At 36.4% G+C, this 23960-nt stretch overlaps 1 protein-coding gene and 1 pseudogene across 6 annotated transcripts in view; both read right to left on the reverse strand.

Annotated features, from left to right (window-relative positions):
* The window catches only part of LOC106973620 (BEN domain-containing protein 5), a 1423832-nt gene that overhangs the window by 1247803 nt on the left and 152069 nt on the right, over nt 1–23960 (reverse strand). The window lies entirely within an intron of this gene.
* On the reverse strand, nt 18685–18784 carry LOC113599710 (uncharacterized; annotated as a pseudogene).

The raw sequence follows: 23960 nt of genomic DNA on the forward strand, positions 1-23960 counted from the left end.
AAACATAGGACATCTGGAAGGCTCAGTTGGTTAAGTGTCCAGCTCTTCATTTCAGCTCAGGTCATTATCTCACGGTTTGTGAGTTTGAGCCCCATATATGGCTCTGCAGAGACACTGTGGAACCTACTTGGGATTCTCTCTCTCCCCCTCTCTCTGTCCCTACCCTGCTTACTCTCCTTCTCCAAATAAAACTTTAAAAAAATTCTTTAAGAAATAAAGAAAAGTTAATATCTACTTTTCTCCAATTGTTCCAAATTCGGAAGGAAAGCTTCCAAACTCATTCAACAAAGCCAGCATTACCTTGATTCCAAAACCAAAGATCCCACTAACAAGGAGAATTACAGGCCAATATCCCTGATGAAACTGGATGTAAAAATTCTCAACAAGATATTAGCAAATTAAATTCAACAGTACATTAAAAGAATTATTCACTATGATCCGGTGGGATTTACTACTGGGCTGCAGGTCTGGTTCAATATTCACAAATCAATCCATGTGATACACCACAGTAATAAAGGAAAGGGTAGGAATCATATGATCCTGTCAATAGATGCAGAACAAGCATTTGATAAAACACAGCAATGATTCTTGAAAAATATCCTCAGCAAAGTAGGAATAGATGGAACATACCTCAACACCATAAAGGCCACACATGAAAGACCCACAACTAATATCCTCAACAGGAAAAAAACCAAGAGCCATCATTCTACAGTTAGGAACAGGACAAGGAAGCCCACTCTCACCCTTAGTATTTAACATAGTACTGGAAGTCTTAGCCTCAGCAATCCGACAACCAAAACAAATAAAAAGCATACAAATCAGTGAGGAAGAAGTCAAACTTTCACTGTTTACAGATGACATAACACTTTACATAGAAAACCTGAAAAACTCCACCAAAAAATTGCTAAAACTAACACATGAATTCAGCAAAGTCACAGGATATAAAATCAACATGAAGAAGTCTGTTGCATTTCTATAAGCTAATAATGAAGGAGCAGAAAAAATACATCAAGGAATCAATCCCTTTTACAACTGCAACAAAAACAGTAAGATACCTAGGAATAAATATAACTCTTGGTTAAAAAATCTGTACTCTGAAAAGTATAGAAAACTTATTTTAAAAATTGAAGGGGACACACACACAAAAAAATGGAAAAACAATCCATGCTTATGGATTGGAAGAACAAACACTGTTGAAATGTCTGTACTACCCAAAGCAATCTACACATTTAATGCAATCCCTATCAAAATACCACCAGTATTCTTTGCAGAACTAGATCAAAAAATTCTAAAATTTGTATAGAACCACAAAAGACCCAGATTATGAAAGTGAGATATTGAAAAAGAAAAACAAAATTGGAGGCATCACAATTCCAGATTTGAAGCTATATTACAAAGCTGTAGACATCAGGACAATATGGTACTAGCATAAAAACAGACACATAGATCAATGGAACAGAAGAGGAAACCTACAAATAAACCTACAACTATATGGTCAATTCATTTTCGATAAAGCAGGAAAGAATATCCAATGGGAAAAAGTCTCTTCAACAAATGGTGTGTGGAAAACCGGACAACAATATGCAAAAGAATGAAACTGGGCCACATTCTTCCATCATTCATGGAAATAAATTCAAAATGGATGAAAGACCTAAATGTGAGACAGGAAACCATCAAAATCCTAGAGGGGCACATAGGCAGTGACCTGTTTGACCTCAGCCACCGAAAACTCTTACTAGACACATCGCGGAAGGCAAAGGAAACAAAAGGAAACCTATCGGGACTTTATCAAGATAAAAAGCTTCTGCACAGCAAAGTAAACAATCAACAAAACTAAAAGGCAGCCTTTGGAATGGGAGAAGGTATTTGCAAGGACATATCTGATAAAGTGTTCATGTCCAAAACCTATAAAGAACTTGTCAAACTCAACATCCAAAAAACAACGTAGTTAAGAAATGGGCAGAAGACATGAATACTTTTCCAAACAAGACATCCAGATGGCTAACAGACACATGAAGGAATGCTCAACATCACTCATCATCAAGGAAATACAAATCCAAACCATGATGAGATACCACCTCACAACTGTCAGTATGGCTAAAATTAACAACACAAGAAACAACAGGTGTTAGCTAGGATGGCAGAGAAAGGTAATCCTCTTGCACTGTTGGTAGGAATGCAAACTGTTACAGCCACTTTGGAGAATAGCATGGAGGTTTCTCAAAAACATAAAAATAGAACTAACCCACAATCCAGAAATTGCACTATTTTTACCCAAAGGATACAAAAATACAGATTCAAAGGCATACATGCATCTCAATGTTTATAACAGCATTATCAACAATAGCCAAAATATGGAGAGAGCCCAAATTGCCATCAAAAGATGAATGGATAAAGAAGATATGGTATACATATACAATGGAATATTATTCAGCCATCAAAAAAATGAAATCATGCCATTTGCAACCTCATGGAGGTTGCTAAGTGAAATAACACAATCAGAGAAAAACAAATACCATATAATTTCACTCAGATGTGGAATTTAAGAAACAAACAGATGAACATATGGGAAAGTGGGGGAAAAGAAGAAAGGGAAACAAACCACAAGACACTCTTAACAATAGAGAACGAACTGAGGATTGATGGAGGAAGGTGGGTGGGAGATGGGCTAGATGGATGATGGGTATTAAGGAGGGCACTTGCTGTGATGAACACTGGGTGTTGTATGCAAGTGATGAATCACTGAATTCTACTTCTGAAACCAATATTGCACTGTATGTTAACCAATTAAAATTTAAATTAAAAAAATTAAAGAAATTAAGGAGTGTCACCTGGGTGCCTCAATTGGTTAAGTGTCCAACTCTTGATTTCAGCTCAGGTCATGATCACGCAGTTCATGAGATCAAACCCTATGTTAGGCTACATGCTCACAGCGCAGAGCCTATTTAGCATTCTCTCTCCCTCTCTCTCTGCCCTTCCCCTACTCACACACATGCTCTGTCTGTCTGTCTCTCTCTCTCTCTGTCTCTCTCTCAAAATAAATAAATAAATACACTTAAAAAAAAGTTAAAAGTGTTGACGGCTTAAATTCACACTAGAAAATTGTACCTTTGGACTGCTCTTCAACTAGGACATGTTGCTAATCTCTAAAATGTGTTGATAAGCCTTACATAGCAGAGGTTTTTTTTACTTAACAGTTAAAATTTGGCAATTTATCTACAGTTTCTTATAAAAGATACTCCAAATTTGAAATCATAACAGTCTTTTATATTGAAGTACAATTTTAAAAGCAGTTTTTCCTCTCTGATGAGAAAACAGTCAATGTGTTAGTATATGTCTTTCTCTTAGTATACAATGCATGATTAAAAAAGAATAGTAAGTAAATTAAAATTATTTAGTTAAGTATATTCAATGTTTATTATGAAGTATAATTTTACCTATATGCAAGTAATTCACATCATAATGGCCCAGATTAATGACAAAAAAATGTATTCAATACATTGCATTTATTTTAAAAAACACTAATAGTTTTGTTAAATTACCAACGACTGAACTTACTGAGTGATTCATAAATTTGGATTCCACCTTATTCATTAATTGTAGTGTTGGACTAACTAGAGTAACTCTTTTGTCTGCATGCATGGAGACAACATAATTGTTATTTTTATTTCCTATTATTATGCATCATGGATAATGAATTCTTTTAGGGGAAAATGGATAAATAATTTGCATTTTCATGAAACAACAAGCATCTCTATTCCCTGTGAAGCTTGGAATCTATCAATACATTCTGTAATAAACAATTTTGAAAATCACAGTTTTCACACATTACATTTGCTTTTAGGATGATGAAGTCAACCCCTTAAATTAGTTATACATAGCAGCATACCAAACTACAACAAAACTCTATGGTTTAAAACAACAGCATATATTATTTCCTCCAATTGCATGGATTGGCCAGTGGTTCATCTGGGCTCACTCTTGGTGAATATATGAATCTAAAGTACACGGGAGACGTCTGTACTAGAGATATAAGTCAGTGTGTAAGTAATATGTAAACCCATCTGAAGAGAAATCAAAGGGAGTAACTGTAGGTAGAGAAGAGAAAAGGTTTAGGAACCTTGCCCTGAAACATTCTAGTGTTTAGAAGGTAAAGAACTGGGGGCGCCTGGGTGGCTCAGTCAGTTATGGATTGGACTCTTGATTTTCCACTCAGGTCATGATCTCGCACTTTGTGAGATCAAGTCCTGCACTGTGAGTGCAGAGCCTGCTTGGGATTCTCTCTCCCTCTCTCTCTCTACCTCTCCCCTGCTCACATTATCTCTGTCTCTCAAAGTAAATAAACTTAAAAAAACAAAGAAGGTAAAGAAATGAGTTGTAACTAATCAATGTACGGAAGTGGCCACTAACGGGCGGGGGTGAAATAACTGGGGAGTTGGTATGTATCGTTGAAGCTAAAAAGAGAAATATGTCTAAGAGTAAAGAATGGGAGTAGTCCAAATGGGTCAAATCCTACTAACAGAACTATGAGAATATGAACTGAGATTTAGCAACTAAAGTCCTTAATGACCTTGCGAAGGACAATTTGGAGGGAAGGGTATGATACTGAAAGCCTAATTTAATAGGCCAGAAGTAGAGGCAGACAACTCTAAATAGTTTTTTTTCTGTACAAGGGAAGAGAGGAAAGCAGTAATTGATAGAGTTGTGGGGCAAAATGCAATTATTTTTTTAAGTTTTTATGTAAATTCCAGTTAGTTAACATACAGTGTAATATTAATTTTAGGTGTACAATTTAGTGAGTCAATAATTCCATATATCACCGGGTACTCACCATGACAAGTGCACTCCTTAATCCCTCTCACTTATCTCACCCATCCCCCCAACCACTTCCTCTTTAATAACCATCAGTTTGTTCTCTAATTAAGAGTCTGTTTCTTGGTTTGTCTCTCTCTTTCTCTCTTTTTTCTCCCTTTGCTTATTTGTTTTGTTTCTTAAATTTCACATATGAGTGATAATATGATATTTGCCTATCTCCAACTGACTTATATGGCTTAGCATTATACTCTGCCACCATCTTTCAGACGTCAGCTCAGGTCATGATCTATCTCACAGTTAGTGAGTTTGAGTCCCCCATCGGGCTCTGTGCTGACAGCTCAGAGCCAGGAGCCAGCTTCAGATTCTTGTGTCTCCCTCTCTCTCTGCTCCTCCCCAACTTGTGTGCACTCGCTCTCTCTCTTAAAAAAAAAATTAGGGGCGCCTGGGTGGCTCAGTCGGTTGGGCGTCCGACTTCGGCTCAGGTCATGATCTCGTGGTCCGTGAGTTCAAGCCCCACATTGGGCTCTGGGCTGACAGCTCAGAGCCTGGAGCCTGTTTTGGATTCTGTGTCTTCCTCTCTCTCTGACCCTCCCCTGCTCATTCTCTGTCTCTCTCTGTCTCAAAAATAAATAAATGTTTAAAAAAAATTTTTTTTAATTAAAAAAAAATAGTGTATACATATATGCGTGGCATTCCTTTCATATTTCTGTTCTGCCCTTTGGGATTCAAAATTCAAGCAATGAATTAGTAGTTTAAGCATGCCACACATCTTGCATAGGACAACTTACTACTCCTAAATACTTATAAATATTAGGAGAAAAAAACATGTTGAAGATAACAGAAAAAAATGTTTTTTTCCTACCATGGTAGGCACTAATTTGTTTGTGACATCATTATACAGATAATTTGCACATGGCGATGATTCAAGTTAGCAAGTCTATAGAAGATTGCTAGGTTATGAAATCCCCTTGTATATTATGCTAATTTACCTTCACATTATTTCATTGTTATAGATTCTGAAGTTCTCAATAGCTTCTGAAAAAAAAAAACATGCCATGATAATATATGGTTTGTTCCCTGTTTTCTTTCAGAAATAAAAACACACTAAATCAAAATTAACATGGAAAAATCTGAACCTGGTAGGCAATTAAGCCCTTGGGAGATAATCAATCATTGTAAATATGAACAGTTATATGTTCACAATGGAATATTACTACTGAACATTATATATTTATTGCAATAGGTTTTCAGCTGCATAGGAAACATGCTAAAAATACTTTCTTAATAATATCCAATGAAATTCTTAGAAAATCAAAAATGATGTTTTAGGGGCGCCTGGGTGGCTCAGTCGGTTAGGTGTCTGACTTCAGCTCAGGTCACGATCTCACAGTCTGTTTGAGCCCCCCATCAGACTCTGTCCTGACAGCTCAGAGCCTGGAGCCTGCTTCAGATTCTGTGTCTCCCTCTCTCTCTGCCCCTTCCCTGCTCATGCTCTGTCTCTCTGTCTCAAAAATAAATAAAAAATTTTTAAAAAATTTTAAAATGATGTTTTAGATAACAACAGTGCTGTTAAAATGCAGTCTCTATCAAGATTTGGCAGAAATATTGTATCAGAACTCTGAACTCTCAGGTACATAAACCAAAGTACAGAAAGAGCTTTCCCCCTTTCCATAAACATTCCATAATACCTATCTACTCTAATCAGATAGTTTATTTCATCTCAAATAATGTCATATAATAAGTGTGAAATTAACATCAGCTTCAAATTCTCTAAATATGACACAGAAAAAAACATGAGAAGAAATATTTACAACTTGACAGAATGCAATGAACATTCTGTCAATCAGCCTTGTCCATCTCAAGTGACGGATATTGGAAAGTTATAATGAAATCCCTCTGCCTAAATTTAAGATAGTAGAAAAATTGCTATATAAACCCCACTAATTGCTCAAATTCAGATGTATCAAATACATTAGCTCTCCAAATATACCTTCCCATCCCATATCAATTATTTTTGTTTCCCATTGACTACTTCAATTCCATAAATAGTTTTTTTCTAACTCAACAACCATTCAATAAGAAATCTATTATGTTTCAAATGCTTTATATATTTTATATCATTTGATCTTTATCATTTACCCCTCTGTAAGGTGTAAGTCTTCCTTCCAGGTGAGGAAATCGAGGCTCACCTAAGTACCTCGTACAAAGCCACATATGCAACCAATAAGTAGCAGAGATATAATCTGAAGTCAAGTCTGACTGACTCCAAAGCTCCTTCTACTCTATAATTTAGTATTCTGTACCAGATTCTATTTCAAGTCCATCAGGAGATTAAAAAGAGGAGTTAGGGGCACCTGGGTGGCTCAGTCGATTGAGCGTCCAACTTCAGCTCAGGTCATGATCTCGCAGTTCATGAGTTCTAGCATCACATTGGGCTGACTATTGTCAGCCTAGAGCCCACTTAGGATCCTCTGTCCCCCTCTCCCTGCCCCTCCTCCTCTTGCTCTCTCTCAAAAATAAAATAAAAATTTAAAAAAAAGAGGAGTAAAAATAATTTATGCCATTAAATAGTTCATTACATTCTGGAAAACAGCACCTAAACTACAAAGCAGATATGATATGGTATCAGAGAAGCTCAAACAATTGGTTTAGTAAAGAAAGACATCATAAATTTCAGGAAAGCTCTTGTAGATGAGATTACATTTGACATAGGTTTTAAAAAATACACTGTTTTATCAAAGGGTGAAAATTTGGTGATGAGAGGAGGGGATTAAGAAAGGATATAGAGTCAGGGGCCTTTCCAAGAGAAGAGGATAATGAGAAAAACTATAGAAAAAAGTACATTTAATATACAGAGACTACAGCACTGAGTAAATAGAGTGGAATGAAGCAAAGGAAGACTAGAAATAAAGGCTGAGTCCATACTAAAGGGTCTTAAATACCATCTTGAAGAAACTTTATTTCATTCTAAGTGAACTGGGAAGTTAAAATTTTTAAGTAGGCAGTAATGTGATTCAAATTATGCTTCAGGAAAATGAATTTGCTTATTCTCTCTCTCTCTCTCTCTCTCTCTCTCTCTCTCTCTCTCTCTCTCCCCTCTCTCTCTCTCAAAAATAAATAAACATTAAAAAAAGAAAAAGAAAAATTGGAACCTATAGACATAGACATTGAAGGAATATATCCATTGTGTTGCTTCAATTACAATCATTCCCCTTCTGGGGTACTGCTAAAACACTCATAATTCACATTTGCTAAATTCTGATTATTTGGGCATAGTATTACATCTAAGATAGAACAGGAAGGAGAAATATACATAGGAGTGCCTCTAAGCATGATTGTTACTAGCACCTATACTCTGGGGCTGTTAAGAGCAGGAACCACAAGGCTATATGCATGAATGTGTACATTTGGGAACAGACAGTTATGACATTGATAATGATACACTAAATATATCTTCATGCAGTGAAACAGATGCATTCATCACCATTTTTTCCACCTAAGGAACACTGACATGCAAGTTCAAGGCTAGGAAGAAAAGACTACAAGTTCATTCACAGGTGTCTCCACATAACCTATGAACACTCACATTAAGGAAAGGAGCACTGGGCTAAATGCTTATTGCAGGGATGTTGATATTAGGGAACTACTGAAGTATCTGAGCATGAAATAGTCACTAAGGTGTTTAAAATGTATCACTTAAATCTTGTTACACAAATCATCTTTTCTCTTTCTCCTGGACTTCCTTGATAAATATTAATTTTCTACCCTTAGACTAATTAACTTACTATTCACTCATTCCACATTTACTGGAGAGCAACTATGTGACAGATACTATACCAAGCTACACTACAGGAAAGAGAGTCTAAGATAAGAGATAAGGGTCTAAGATTAGAGATAAAGTCTAATTGTCCAACAATAGCTGAAAATCTAATGGAAGGACCAACATGTAAATAAATCATTATAGTACAATGAGAGAAGTAGATATATGAATATCCTAGATGAAATATATGGGAAAGAAGCCAGAACTACAAAAAAGTGCATTATCTGCAAGAATCTTTTTTAACTTTTTTTTAACAGTTATTTTTCAGAAACAGAGAGAAACAGAGCATGAGCGGGGTAGGGGCAGAGAGAGAGGGAGACACAGAATCTGAAGCAGGCTCCAGGCTCTGAGTTGTCAGCACAGAGCCCAACATGGGGCTCAAACCCACTAACCGTGAGATCATGACCTAAGCATAACTGGGACACTCAACCTACTGAGCCACCCAGGCGCCCCTGCAAGAATCTTAAACAACAGTTGGTGAAGTATCAGGCTAGGGGAGAATCACAGAATGCTCCAGCTCCAAGAGAACTATAATTAATTTTTATTAAAAAAAAAAAAAAAGCTACTACTGGCAAAATAATTCCCAGCCACTATGTCAGAGTCAGATCATACATGAATAAACCCTGATCCCTGTCTACCCCAAGAAACCCACGACCCAGCAGAAAAGCTCATGACTACTCACTAGTAGGCAGAAGCCATTAAAAAGTATATGAATATACAGAAAAAATTAAATTGAAAATTTATTAGTATAGAATGTCACATCATTAGGATAGGATTTAAAAGCAACTCCTGATTAAGACATACTCCCATAATGGGGTGCCTGGGTGGCTCAGTCAGTTAAGCTTCTGACTTCAGCTCAGGTCATGACCTCGCAGTTTGTGAGTTCAAGCCCCGCATGGGCTCTGTGCTGTCAGCTCAGAACCTGGAGCCTGCTTCAGATTTTTTGTCTCCCTCTCTCTCCGTTTCTCCCCCTCTCAGACTCTCTCCTTCTCTCTCTCTCAAAAATAAACAAAGATTTTTAAAAAAGACATATTCGCCTACTATAAAGTCTGGAATATTCAATCACGAACTATGCCACATGACAAAACTGTCTACCCTTATCCCCTTCCATTCTCAAATCACATATTCTGACACCACCCCTTGCCTACAGGTAAAAATAACCACTCCCATCTTGGTAACTCTATCATACCCTATACAGATTCTACTCACTAGTACTTGACTCATTAATTCATTAATTCCTTTACTTGGTGAACTAGTATTTTTTGAACGCTCATTCTGTCTAAGACAGCATGCTACATATATAAAGCACTCAATAATATAGACACAATCCTGTTCTCATAGAGCTTAAATTTTTCTAGAGGCAGAGACATAATAATCAAATTTAAAAATAATTATATAACAAATCTGGTGATGTAAGTACTAAGAACAAAAATAAAATGAGCTAAGAGGAATGGGAGAGATGAAAGGAGAGTACTGTACTAGTTATAGAGCCAGGAAAGACTTCCCTGATATGATGACATTGTATCAGAGACCCAAATGAAGTAAAGGATGTACCATGTAAGTATCTTGGGGGCACAGCATTCCAGGCAGCAGAGTGCAAAGGCCCTGAGGTGAGAGCCTGCACAGTGTATTTAAAGAGCAGTCAGATAAGAAATGATGGTGACTTGAATACTATCAGCCCCTGTGGCTTTTTGGTGCAGTTACCTGAATTCCCCATCAAACTATGAGCTCCTTGACAGTATGAATCCAATCTTAGTTACTTTTGAGTCTCCACTGCCTAGAACAGAACCAAGCATAGTGGACACTCAATAAATATTTGGGTAATTAATGAGTAAGTATCCAATCCTTCTGTCCCTTGCTTGATTTACTTCCTGGTATTACTGATACATATGCACTACATCCTTCACTGGGATTTAAGTTTTTCTGAGAACAAGGACCAGGTCAGATATATATATTTTTCCTCTTCCAATCCCATACCTTCCTCCACTGCCTGGCAAGTGTACAGGACCAACAAAATAAATACAGGACCAACATACAATACAGGACCAACAAAAATAAAACCATTGAAAGGATATCTTGGTGCTGTGTTACCAAAAGTCACCTGTAATAGGGAATAAAGAGCAGAAATCCTAGACCAAAATTCTCTATGGAAACAAATGGTACAACAATATTGAGATGTAGGTAAGACAAACTTTCACCAAATTTTTATTACTACCATCCCTAACACTCACCTGTACCACTTTATAGATGCAACTAGAGTCACACAGTCACATTTAAAGTATGCTTTCAGGATCCAGAGCTAGGTCAGAAGACAGTGATTCTAGAGAGAAAAGCCAGGGGCTCCGATGTACAGTACTCAAAAACCTAAAAATATTCAGCCATGATTTCAGGTGAAAAGGGTTCCAAAAGGTCTATCTTTGCAGGCAGTAATGTAGACCAAGCATAATTGCCACTTAGTCGCCCAGGGAAACCTGTCTATTCACATCTGGATCTCAGCTAGTTATTGGGAAAAGAAAATCTGGATATAGACATGGTGAAAATTAAGCCACCTAGCCTAGATTCCTATCAAGAAGACAATGGTTCAAGGCAATACCCCAGACTTAAAGAGATAATAATTCTAGTATTCTAAGCTTGGTATAACTGTAGCACAAAAAAAAACTAGTTATCAAGAAAGAACCCAGTTCTGCAGACTATAGCAATGGAAATAATGCAAGAAATACTGCAACTTGTAAACTGGGTCTGGTTTATAGACCAAACCAGGTTTGGTCTCTTGCACATCAGATAGTAAGACAGCAAATAGTTGCTATTTGGCAGCAACTCTGATACCACTCACAGACATTATGCTCTGCTCAAGACGGGCTAAGAACTGAGGCATATTGTGATGAAAGGCAAGGAGCCAGGAAGAGAAAAGGTATGCATGGCACTTGGTCCACATAATCAGAAAACTGTCAGGCTGGAAAAAAAAACAAACACTGCAGCCCAGCAAACCTAACTATTTAAGATACATCTATCACTTCCCCTCTACCTACAGCCCCTTTCTAGAGAGTCTGTCCTACCCATTGCCCTTAAAAGGCAGCCCTACATACCCAAGACTACCCTCTTTAACCAAAACTGACCAGACGCAATTGAGCCAATAACATTTTCCTTCTGATAATTTAGAATTGAAAAATAAGATTGTGCTCATTAGATAATGTTTAGAAGGCCAAAATCAACAGTATGGCAACGAAAGCAACAAGCTGGAAACACAGGGAAAATAAAGAGAAAACAAACTCAAGACCATACTGGCCCAGGCATATATGAAATGAGGAAGAGGTTAGCCTGATAATTTTCTAGTCTCCTTTATGCCTACATATGGATTAAAAATATTTATGAGTGACTAATAATTCTTGGATAAAATTTCCCTTGAAAAATAGTCTTAATCTTTAGAATTTGGGGTATCTTTAATAATATGTAATTCTCATTTGCTATACTGTTATTTATAGTCCTGTGTTAAATATTCAGATTCAATTATAATTATTCTATTCCTAAATGATATTAAGTTATACTTTAAATATGCTCCAATATCCCAGGATCCACAAATTTCCGGAAGAAAGCACACAAAGAAGAAAAATACATACCCTTCCCTTCAGAAATGAGCATCCAAATTTTACTTATAAAATTGCCTCCCATATTTTACCCTGTTTAGATGTATAAAAGGTTAACATCTAATTCCATTTACAATGCTGATCCAGCAAGAAAGAAATTAATTTGGCGTTAGAGTAGTAACATCAATTTCCCATGTATTTGAAGTAATGCATTTACTGGAAAGAGATTAATATCAATTCCATAAATCATTCACATGCTTTTTCCGGAGTTGGAGACATCTGAGTAATGTCATATATGTGAGCTGATATCACTTTGTGCATACTCCATTCATTAATCTATGCCTGAGGTTGCAGAATAGTTGTCAGAAGAAAATATAAAACTTGGAAAAGAATCAATCTTTCTGTTCTTAATTTTTTGCGATTTGTTTTAGGAAGGTAAGCCAAATGTTGTCTGAAATGCAATGACATTGGTCCATACTGGCAGTCAGTATTTTCAGGAAAAAATGTTGTTTTATTAAATCTGTTGTCAATTGTCATCCTACTGGTAACAACCACTTAATACACATATAATAAGACAACATGTAAATGTCAATGTAAAGATTCCATTAAGGATCTTTGATAAAATGTTGCCTGAAAAGAGAATGGAGTCTGAACCTCTTCCATAAACATCAGCTCTTCGTTGTTACTGCTGATTTCATAATCACACAATTTCAAGTGTTTGTGCCTATATTAGGGTTCTCCACAGAAAGAGAACCATAAGGGGTGTGCATGTGTGCATGCGTGTGTGTGTGCGTGTACAAAGAGATTTATTATGAAGACTTGGCTCATACTACTATGGACGGTAACAAGTCCCAAGATCCGAAATTGGCAAACCAGAGTCCACAAGAGACAATGGTGTAGTTCCAGTCAAATGCCGTATCTCAAAACCTAGGAAGAGCCAATATTTCGGTTCAGCTGAACACAGAAAAATACTGATGTCCCTCCCAGCTCAAGGCACTCAGGTAAGAAATTTCCCCTCACTAAGGGAAGGTTCAGCCTTTTTGTTCTATTGAGGCTTTTAATTGATTACATAAGGCCATCCCACATTAGGGAGAGCAACCTGCTTTATTCAGTTTACCAATTTAAATGTTAATCTTATCCAGAAAAACCTTCATAGACACACCCAGAATAATGTTTTACCAAATGTCTGGGCATTCCATGGCCCAGTCAAGTTGAAAAATAAACTTTCACACTACTTTAGAGTCATCTATCAACTCCCAAAGTACAGGCCCCAAATCCCTTCATAACAAAGAATGAGAAAAACAAGACCCGGATGTGAGCTTAGGGTTCCTAATGCCCAATAAATATCAGTTATTTTTGACTAACTGATAATTACTAACCTAAACTTAAATCTTCCATTACAAGTCATCTGTGGCTAACAAAACTGCAGAAAAAAAGGAAGTATGCGATCCAATGGAAAGAACCCAGGCCTTTGAGTCAAATGAAGGTCATATCCTGGTTTTATTTTTTACTAAATTACCTAAATTTTGGCCCTCAGCGTCCTCACCTAAAATACTGCCTATTTCATAACATTCTTAGAATTAAAGATAAGGTAAGTAATGTTTCTTACATAGTGCCTCACATGTAATAGATGCTCAATATTTCCCTAACACATAAAAAAACACATGGGAGAATTCCACTTTTTGCCCTCCTGAAAAGAGACATGGCCATATGACATGCTTTCGTAATACAATGTGAGTGGAAACTATTTATGATCATTCCAAGGGGTTTTTTGTTACTTTAAAACCATAGTGAGAAATATCTCTCTTCCCACAAATTCACAAAACCAAAAGTTCTTATATTTTATAGTCTATTAACAGCTTACAGAATATTTCCCTATCTTCTATCATTTGCATGTAATAGCAATATTGTCAACTAGGCAGGACAGGCTTCCTTACTCCATTTTAGTGATTAGATCACACACTCAGAAGTTAAGTGAGTTGCCCAAGGCTACATACATAAGAAGTTCCAGGTCTTCTGATTCCTAGGCAATAGCAATCTGTGAAGGGGGGGGGGGGGGGGGGAGTCACAGACAGCAAATTGTTTCATAAGATAATTCACTGACATGTTGAGTTGTTTTGGTGTTTTGTTTAGGATACTCCACATTAGACACAAACCCCTCCTATACAAACAGAAACACACACACACACAAACCATACAAATTCTTCTCCAAGCCCTTTGAGATCTCATGCCTCAGAGGAGGTTCATATGATAGTAAAAAGGCAAAAGTAGTCTCTAACATCTCTCTTCCTCACATTACCCAGGATTATGCTAGTAGAAAAGGAGACTTCCACTGAAAACAGAGAAAGGAAGGAAACAATCCCACACATTAAAATAGTTATAGAAATCAAGGATCCCATGAGTGGTGATAGGAAGAGGTACTCCTGGGCAGTCCTCAGCAAAGGATGGTGGGGGAGGGCACCTAGGGAAGAAGAACTTTGGGCACTAGGGATCTGTATCTAGGCAAAGGCCTCCATGAAGATCCCCATTCCCTGCTTGCAGTGAAGCATTCCACCTTCAAGGAGCTACATGAGATTGGATGATAAGGATGTCATGTGCCCGGACATGTGAAAATCAGAAGCCCTCATCTCATTGCCTAAGTATCACATACACCTCTTGGCATATTATGTAATGGGAGTGAAAGACATAGACCGTCAATGATGACGGGAAACTGAATTTCCCCAAATCCCAATGAGATGGATTGATTTAAATAAACTAAAATAATTTGGTATTTCTTGCTGAACATATGAACTAAGATCTATAGCTACAACATACAAACAGGCCAAAATGCTTCTTTAAACATATACTTCATTGTCAATTTCAAACCCATGATATTTTCTCGACCATTCCTAAAGGACTAAGTTCTCCAAATCCACAAATGTCACCCTTCACCCTTTCTACATTAACTGCTAGATACTCCAATTATCTACTTCCATCCATGAGGAACAACATATGGTGTGTTACATCCAATCAGCCTTCCCAGATTAGATGTCAAACCCCAAATGGGGAGTGAGTTAAAGCTTCCCAAAGTGGTAGTAGGTACATTCCATTTACTCCATTCAACGGGTCTCAAATTGCTTTCCTGTGAGCTAATACAGGACATAAGACTGCTTATTTGCTTGTACTCCAACTTGGAAATGCTCAGGTTGTCATGACTAAGCCAGCAAGCAAATGGATCAATGTTGAGTAACCAGGAACTAAGATATATGAGCACAGGCTTTCAGGTCTGATAGACATGGGTTGCCTCCAGATTCTGCCACTTATTAGTTCTATGCAATTAAAGATGTCACTTAACTTCTATGAACCTCAATTTCCTTTTCCAAAAGTAGGAATAAAATGCTTACCCTCCATTTTGTCCAAAATTTATGAAAGACCGTAAGAGAACAGAAAACACTTTGTTAACTACAAAACACTATATAAATATTAGGAATTGTTAGTTTTTCCACTTGGTCTTGCTGTTCTGGTTGTTATTTTCCTTCAGACCTAAGGTCATACAAGGGGAACATGGTGAGTTCTTACATCTTCTTTATACATTAATCAGTCAATGCACATTTGGGCTCTTTCCATAATTTGGTTGTCATTGATAGCACTGCTGTACACATTGCCTTTTTTGTTGTTGTTTGATGGTGTCCTTCACTGTGCAAAAGCTTTTTATTTTGATGCAGTACCAATAGTTTGTTTTTGCTTTTCTTTACCTTGCCTGAGGAGACAATTCTAGAAAAATGTTGCTATAACCAATGTCAAAAAAATTACTGCCTAGAATGTTTGGTTTCAGGTCTCACATTTAGGTCTTTAATCCAATGTGAGTTTATTTTTGTGTATGGTGTAAGAAAGTGATCCAGTTTCATTCTTTTGCATATACTTGTCCAGTTTTCCTAGCACTGTTCATTAATGAGACTGTCTTTTTCCCATCATATATTCTTGCCTTTGTCATAGATTAATTGGCCATAGAAATGTGGGTATATTTCTGGGCTCTCTATTCTGTTCCATTGGTCTTTGTGTCTATTTTGTGCCATTATTATACAGTTTTGATTACTATAGCTTTGTAGAATAGCTTGAAATCTAGGATTGTGATTATCTAAAGCTTTGTTCTTCTTTCTCAAGACTGCTTTTGCTAGTCAGGGTCTTTTGTGGTTCCATAGGAATTTTAGGATTATTTGTTCTACTTCTATGAAAAATGCTATTGGTATATTGATAGGGATTACACTGAACCTGTAGATTGCTTTAGGGAGTATGGACTCTGTAACAATATTAATTCTTACAATCATGAGTGGTATATCTTTCCATTGTTTGTATCATCTTCAATTTCTATTATTAATATCCTACTATTATTACTATTATTATCCTACTATTACTACTATCTATTATTAATATCCTATTAATATCACAGTATAGTTATTTCATTTCCTTCGTTAAGTTTATTTCTAGGTATTTTATCCTTTTTAATGCAATTATAAATGGGGGTGTTTCTTAGTTTCTCTTTCTGTTACTTTGTTATTAGAGTATAAAAATTCAACAGATTTATGTATATTAATTTGGCATCCTATAACTTTACTGAATTTATTAGTTCCAGTAGTTTTTTGGTGGAGCCATTAGGCTTTTCTATATATAGTGTCGTATCATCTGAAAATAATGAAACCTTTAATTCTTCCTTACCAATTGTATGCCTTTTACTGGTTGCTGTGGGTAGGACTTCCTGTATTATGTTGAATCAGAATGGTGAGAGTGGATATCTTTATCGTGTTCCAGATTTTAAAAGAAAATCTGTTTTTCACCATTAAGTATTATGTTAGCTGTGACTTTGTCATATATGGCCTTTATTATGTTGAGGTATAATTAATTCCTCTAAACTCACTTTGGTGAAAGGTTGTATGATTAATGAATATTATACTTGTCAAATGCTTTTTCTGAATCTACTGAGATGATCATCGGGTTTTTATACTTCCTCTTGTTAATCTGGTATATCACATTCATTGATTTGTGCCTATTGAACCATCTTTGCAATCCTGTGATAAATCGAACTTGATTGTGGTGAATGATCTTTTTAATATATTATTGATTTTGGTTTTATAACATTTTCTTGAGTATTTTTGCATCTATGTTCATCAGAGATATTGACTTAGAGTTTTTTATTTTTGTAATGCCTCTGTCTGGTTTTAATATACGGGTAATGCTTGCCTTGTAGAATGAATTTGGAAGTTTTCTTTCCTCTTCTATTTTGTGGAATAGTTTGAGAAGAGTAGGTATTAACTCTTCTTTAAATCTTTGGTAGAATTCACCTGTTAAGCCATCAGATGCTAGATTTTTATTCATTGGGAGTTTTTTGATAACCACCTCAATTTCATTATGAGTAATCAATCTGTTTACATTTTTGTACTTGCTTCTTGATTAGTTTTAAAGATTGCATGTTTCTAGAAATTTATCCAATTCTTCTAGTTTGTCCAATTTTTTGGCATATAATTTTTTATAATATTCTCATAATTCTTTATATTTCTGTGGGTCAGTTGTTATTTCTCTTTCATTCAGATTTTACTTGAGTCCTCTTGTTTTTTGTTTGTTGTTTTTTTTTTATGTGTCTGGCTTTTTATCAATTAAGTTTATCTTTTCAAAGAATCAGCTCTTGGTTTCATTGATTTTTTTTCTATTTATTTCTGCTTTTAAATTTTTTTTAACATTTATTTATTTTTGAGACAGAGAGAGACAGAGCATGAATGGGGGAGGCTCAGAGAGAGGGAGACACAGAATCAGAAACAGGCTCCAGGCTCTGAGCTGTCAGCACAGAGCCCGAGGCAGGTCTGGAACTCACGGACCGGAGATCATTATCTGAGCCGAAGTCTGCCGCTTAACTGACTGAGCCACCCAGGCGCCCCTATTTATTTCTGCTTTAATCTTCATTATTTACTTCCTACTACTAAATTGGGGCTTTGTTTGTTCATATTTTTCTAGTTCCTTTAGGTGTAAGGTTATATTCTTTGAGACTTTGTTTCTTCAGATAAGCCTGTATGACTACAAACCTCCCTCCTAGGACTACTTTTGCTACATCCCAAAGATTTTGGGCTATTGTGTTTCTATTTTCATTTGTCTCCATGTAATTTTTTTTAATTGCCTTATATTTCTTAGTTCACTTATTGGTTATTTAGTACCATGTTGTTTACTATCCATGTATTTGTGTTTTTTCCAGTTTCTTTCTTGTTACTGTTTGCTAACTTCATAGTATTGTGATCAGAAAAGATGCTTGATATTTCGATCTCTTAAATTGATTAAGACTTGTTTTGTGGCCTAACATATCTTGCAGAATGTTTCATGTGTCCTCAAAAGGAATATGTATTCTGTTTTTTAGATGGAATGCTCTGTATATGTATCTGTTAAGTCCATTTGTTCTAATGTATCATTCAAAGCCAATTCTCCCTTATACATTTTCTCTCTGGATGATCTATCCATTGATGTCCGGGGAGTGTTATAGTCCCCTACTATTAAACTAAGAACAGATACTACACTTAATCTTAGCCAAAAGGCAGGAAGCAATGGTGACAGAGAGTAGATACACATGTGGTGAGCATAGCAAAATGTATAAACTTGTCAAATCACTGTCACGCACCTGAAACTAATGCAACATTATGTGTCAATTATACTAAAAATAAATAAATAAATAAAAATTTTTAAAGGCCCCTATTATTACTGTATTACCCTCTATTTTTCCCTTTAGGTCAGTTAATATTAACATTGTGTATTAGGTGTGCCTATGTTGGATGCATAGATGTTCGCATTTGTTATACCTTTTCATTGAATTAATCCTTTTATAATTATGTCTGTCTTTCTTTGTCTCTTGCTTTGGTTAAAACAGTCTTTGTTTTAAAGTCTATCTTGTGTGATATAAATATTACTGTTCTGGCATTTGTTCCTCCCTGATCCATCTGCATGGAATATCTTTTTACATTCATTCACTTTCAGTCTGTGTGTGTCCTTAGGTCTGAAATGAGTCTGCTGAAAGCAGCATATACATGGGTCTTGTTTTTTTTAATCCGTTCCATCATCGTATGTCTTTTGATTGCGGCATTTAATCCATTTACATTTAAAGAAATTATTCATAGTTACATATATACTGCAATTTTGTTGTTTTACATTAGTCTTATTTTTAAGTTTTTTATTTTTTTATTATTAATTTTAGTTAGTTAACACATAGTGAAATATTAGTTTCAGAAATAGAATTCAATGATTCCTCATTACACACAACACCGAATGCTCATCACAAGTGCCCTCATTAATACCCATCACCCATCTAGCCCATCTCCCACTCACCTCCATCCATTAGCCCTCAGTTTGTTCTGTATCATTAAGAGTATCTTGTGGTTTCCTTACCTTTCTTCAATATGTTCATCTCTTCTGTTTCTAAATTCTCTAATTCCACATCTGAGTGAAATTACATGGTATTTGTCTTTCTCTGATTGACTGATTTCATTTAGCATAATACATTCTAGCTCTATCCACAAGGTTGCAAATGGCAAGATTTCATTCTTTTTGATGGCTGAGTAATGTTGAATTGAGTGTGTGTATGTGTATGGATTCTCTCCATAGTTTGGCTATTGTTGATAATGCTACTATAAACATCAGGGCATATGTACATCTTTGAATCTGTATTTTAGAAACCTTCAGGTAAAACCTAATAATGCAGTGTATGAATTGTAGGGTATTTTTATTTTTAGGTTTTTGAGGAACTTCCATACTGTTCTCCAAAGTTGCTGCATCAGTTTGAATTACCATCAACAGTGCAAAAGGGTTCTCTTTCTCCACATCCTTGCCAACACCTGTTGTTTCCTGTGTGGTTAATTTTAGTCATTCTGACAGGTGTAAAGTGGTATCTCATCATGGTTTGGATTTGTATTTCCCTAGTGATGAGTGATGGTGAGCATCCTTTCATATGTCATTAGACACCTGGGTGTCTTGTTTGGAAAAGTATCTATTCATATCTTCTGTCCATTTCTTAACTGGATTACTTGTTTTTTGGGCATTAAGCTTAGGAAGTTCTTTATAGATCTTGGATAATAACCCTTTATCAGGTATGCCCTTGCAAATACCTTTTCCCATTGCAAAGGCTACCATTTAATTTTGTTGATTGTTTCCTTCACTGTGCAGAAGCTTTTTATCTAGATAAACGTTCCAATAGTCATATTTCCTTTTGTTTTTCTTACTTTCAGCGACATGGCTGGTAATAAGTTGCTCTGGCAGAGATCAAAGAAGTTGCTGCCTGTGTTCTCTAGGATTTGATGGTTTTTGTCTCACATTCAGGTCTTCCATCCATCTTGAATTTATTTTTGTGTATGGTGTAAGAAAGTGATATAGTTTCATTCTTCTGTATTTTGCTGTCCAGTATTCCCAAAACCCTTAGTTGAAGAACCTTTTTTCCATTGGATATTGTTTCCTACTTTATCAAAGATGAGTTGACCATATAATTGTGGGTCCACTTCTGGGTCTTTAATCCTGTTCCATTGACCTATATGTCTGTTTTTGTGCCAGGACCATACTGTCTTGATGACTACAGATTTATATCATACCTCAAAAACCAAAACTGTCATGCCTCCACTTTTATTTTTCTTTTCTAGGATTGCTTTAACTATTCAAGGCCCTCTGTGGTTCCAAAAAATATTTAAGATTGTTTGTTCTAGCTCTGCAAAAAATGCTAGTGTTATTTTTGTTAATATAATTTATTGTCAAATTAGCTAACATACAGTGTGTAGAGTGTGCTCTTGGTTTTGGGAGTAGATTCCCATGGGTCATCACTTATATACAACACCCAATGCTCATCCTTCCTCAATGCTGATCATCCATTTTCCCCTCCCCACCCCCAGCAACCCTCAGTTTATTGTCTGTATTTAAGAGTCTCTTATGGTTTGCCTCCCCCCACCCCTGTTTGAAACTATTTTTTCCCTTTCTTTCTCCCATGGTCTTCTGTTAAGTTTCTCAAGTTCCAAAACATATGATGTCTGTCTTTCTCTGACTGACTTATTTCACTTAGCATAATACACTCCAATTCCATACACGTTGCTGCAAAAGGCATGATTTCATTCTTTCTCAGTGCCAAGCACTATTCCATTTCACATATAAACCACATCTTCTTTATCCATTCATCAGTTGATGGATGTTTAGGCTCTTTCCATAATTTGGCTAGTGTTGAAAGTGCTGCTATAAAATTGGGGTACAAGTGCCCCTATGCATCAGCACTCCTGTATCCCTTAGGTAAATTCCTAGCAGTGCTATTGCTGGGTCATGGGGTAGATCTATTTTCAATTTTTTGAGGAACCTCCACACTGTTTTCCAGAGTGGCCGCACCAGTTTGCATTCCCACTAACAGTGCAAGAGGGTTCCCGTTTCTCCACATCCTCGCCAGCATCTATAGTCTCCTGATTTGTTCATTTTAGCCACTCTGACCGGCGTGAGGTGGTGTCTCAGTGTGGTTTTGATTTGTATTTCCCTGATGAGAAGCGACATTGAGCATCTTTTCATGTGCCTGTTGGCCATCTGGATGCCTTCTTTAGAGAAGTGGCTATTCATGTCTTCTGCCCATTTCTTCACTGGATTATTTGTTTTTCGGGTGTGGAGTTTGGTAAGTTCTTTATAGATTTTGGATACTAGCCCTTTGTCTGAATGTCATTTGCAAATATCTTTTCCTATTCCATCAGTTGCCTTTTAGTTTTGTTGATTGTTTCCTTTGTAGTGCAAAAGCTTTTTATCTTGATGAGGTCCCAATAGTTCATTTTTGCTTTTAATTCTCTTGCCTCTGGAGATGTGTCAAGTAAAAAACTGCTGCAGCTGAGATCAGAGAAGTTTATTTCTGCTTTCTCCTCTAGGGTTTTGATGGTTTCCTGTCTCACATTCAGGTCCTTCATCCATTTTGAGTTTATTTCTGTGAATGGTGTAAGAAAGTGGTCTACTTTCATTCTTCTGCATGTGGCTGTCCAATTCTCCCAGCACCATTTGTTAAAGAGACTGTCTTTTTTCCATTGGATATTCTTTCCTGCTTTGTCAAAGGTTAGTTGGCCATACATTTGGAATGTTGGCCATACATTTGGAATGCTTTAAATATGACAGGAATATGCTTAGATGTGAGTTTTAAAAGGATCACTCTAGGGGCGCCTAGGTTAAGCATCCGACTTCAGCTCAGGTCATGATCTCATGGTCTGTGAGTTTGAGCCCTGCGCTGGGCTCTGTGCTATCAGTTCAGAGCCTGGAGCCTACTTCAGATTCTGTCTCCCTCTCTCTCTGGCCCTCCCCCACTCACACTCTATCTCTCTCTATAAAAAAAATGAATAAACATTAAAAAAATTTTAAAGGGTCACTCTACATGCTGTGCTGAGAATGGATAATGGGGGTTGGGGAAGATGTATGGAAGGAAATAAGAAGAACAATAGTTCTGACAGATGTTGATGGTTTGAATGAAGGAGGCAGATAGAAAGAAATTAATGGATTCAGGATATTTAATAAGCATAATAATAATTCTCAATGGATGGATGGATGATGAGTTATTAGATAGGATACTCAAGATTTATAAAGATTAAAAGATAAGTAATCTGGGGGCGCCTGGGTGGCACAGTCGGTTAGGCGTCCGACTTCAGCCAGGTCACGATCTCGCGGTCCAGGAGTTCGAGCCCCGCGTCAGGCTCTGGGCTGATGGCTCAGAGCCTGGAGCCTGTTTCCGATTCTGTGTCTCCCTCTCTCTCTGCCCCTCCCCCGTTCATGCTCTGTCTCTCTCTGTCCCAAAAATAAATAAACGTTGAAAAAAAAAATAAAAGATAAGTAATCTGAACCTTGGAGAATGCCTTAAGGGTCACATGTGGATGAAAACAAGACTGGTACGTCAGAGAGGAGGCAGGTGAATGAGGATGAAAGAGTCAATGCTGCCAGGGAAAAAAAATGTCAAAAAGTAAGGGTGATCATTAGAAATATCATTTGCTACACAGGAATCAAGAGCTAAGAGAGACCACCAAATTACATGACTAAAGTCTCTGGCAACCTTTCAGAGAACTATCTTGCTGGAACAGTGAGGATGCAAACCAGACTGAAAGGAAAAAGATGTTATTTTTACTGGAAATCTTTCTAAAATCACATTGTATATAATTTAATCTTACCTTTATGATAAAGAACAGATCTATTAAAGTTATATACTTAAATATTCTTGTTTACTTTTATATTTTCTGCCTCCTCCCTTCTGTAAGCTTGTCAACTTTGATTTCACACCAAAGATTATTTCTATCTCCTCAAGTTCCACCCTACCTACAAATTTCCAGAGCTGAAAACCCATATAATCAATATAGTTAAAACTGTGTCTAAACAAGAAGAAATAAATGCTAAGTATCTCCTTTGAGAAGTAAGGTGCATGAACATTAGTGCATGTATTTTATAACTATTTTAACTATTGAAAGTTTTCCCACCATCCCACCCAAGTTATCAGTAATAGTATCAAAAAATAAGGTTGCTGGATATGTGTTTGTTTCTATATATCAATACAGTCATGCTAAATTCTTCAACTTTGTATTCTATAATTTGAGGTCAATAGTTGAGAAAATACAATGAATGCACATGTAACTAATTTCATCTGGTGAATTTCTACTCATTCTCAAACTAATTCTTTCAACAAATTTTTTTAAGGTTGTTTGTTTGGTTTTGGGTTTTTTTGCTTTTTTGTTTTGTTTTGTTTTGTTTTTTTG

This window comes from Acinonyx jubatus, chromosome C1, assembly GCF_027475565.1.
Source record: "Acinonyx jubatus isolate Ajub_Pintada_27869175 chromosome C1, VMU_Ajub_asm_v1.0, whole genome shotgun sequence".
In the NCBI taxonomy this organism is placed as follows: Eukaryota; Metazoa; Chordata; class Mammalia; order Carnivora; family Felidae; genus Acinonyx; species Acinonyx jubatus.